The sequence below is a fragment of the Protobothrops mucrosquamatus genome, unplaced genomic scaffold (genome assembly GCF_001527695.2).
Source record: "Protobothrops mucrosquamatus isolate PMUCROS unplaced genomic scaffold, P.Mucros_1.0 scaffold846, whole genome shotgun sequence".
NCBI classification, from domain to species: domain Eukaryota; kingdom Metazoa; phylum Chordata; class Lepidosauria; order Squamata; family Viperidae; genus Protobothrops; species Protobothrops mucrosquamatus.
In genome coordinates this window covers 128,963-130,079 of record NW_015387101.1, presented here as the reverse complement: position 1 = coordinate 130,079, position 1,117 = coordinate 128,963, and positions in this window count along the sequence as shown.

Below are 1,117 nucleotides of genomic sequence, written 5' to 3'. Positions count from 1 at the left end.
GCGGTTATCTGATGACGCGATGAGCGAGGAATAGTAGTTAGTCCTAGCCTCCCTCATCGCCACTAGGTAGGATCTAACATGTATCCTAACCTGTGTTCGGGCGGGTACGGTTCGGCTGGCCCTCCAACTGCTCTCTAGGCTTCTTTTCCGACGTTTCATCTCTCTCAGCTCCTCGGTGAACCAGGGAGCCAATCGAGACTACAGGTAGTCCTCAACCTATATCATAATGGACTATTATGTCATAAATTGTGTTGGTCATTAAGTGGGTCATCATGTGACCCCAATTTTATAGTCTTTTTTTTTTGCAGCAGTCATAAAGAGAATGCCACGGCCACTAAGCAAATTTATTGTTCAATATGGCGCATTTTTGCTGAATACTGTAAGTGAACACTGGTTTTCAGCAAAACACTGAATGGTGATCACAATTTGCAGGTCACCACAAGCAGCGGTAACTACAGGCAGGTGTCAAGTACCCAAAATGCGGTCATGTGTTTGTGGGGTGGGGGCCCAAAGGTTAGAACTTTGGAACCAAGTGGTAAGTGTCTTTTGGGGTGGGGTCCATCACCATTTTGAATGGTTGCTAAGTGAAAGTAAGGTATTTGACTTCAGTAAGGCATTTGACAAAGTAGACCACAACCTACTACTTGAGAAGATAGAAAAATGCGGGTTAGACAGCATCACCACCAGATGGATCTGTAGCTGGCTGACCAGACGTACTCAGCGTGTCGTCCTCAATGGAACCACATCTACATGGAGGAAAGTGTATAGTGGGGTGCCCCAGGGCTCTGTTCTGAGCCCAGTGCTCTTCAACATCTTCATCAATGATCTGGATGAGGGGATAGATGGGGAACTCATCAAATTTGCAGACAACACCAAGCTGGCAGGAATAGCCAACACTCCAGAAGACAGGCTTAGGATCAGGAGGATCTGGACAGACTTGAACACTGGGCGCTATCTAACAAAATGAAATTCAATGGTGAAAAAAGTAAGGTTCTACATTTAGGCAAGAAAAACCAAATGTACAGGTATAGTATAGGGGGTACCTTGCTCAATAGTAGTAACTGTGAGAGGGATCTTGGAGTCCTAGTGGACAATCATTTAAATATGAGCCAGCAGT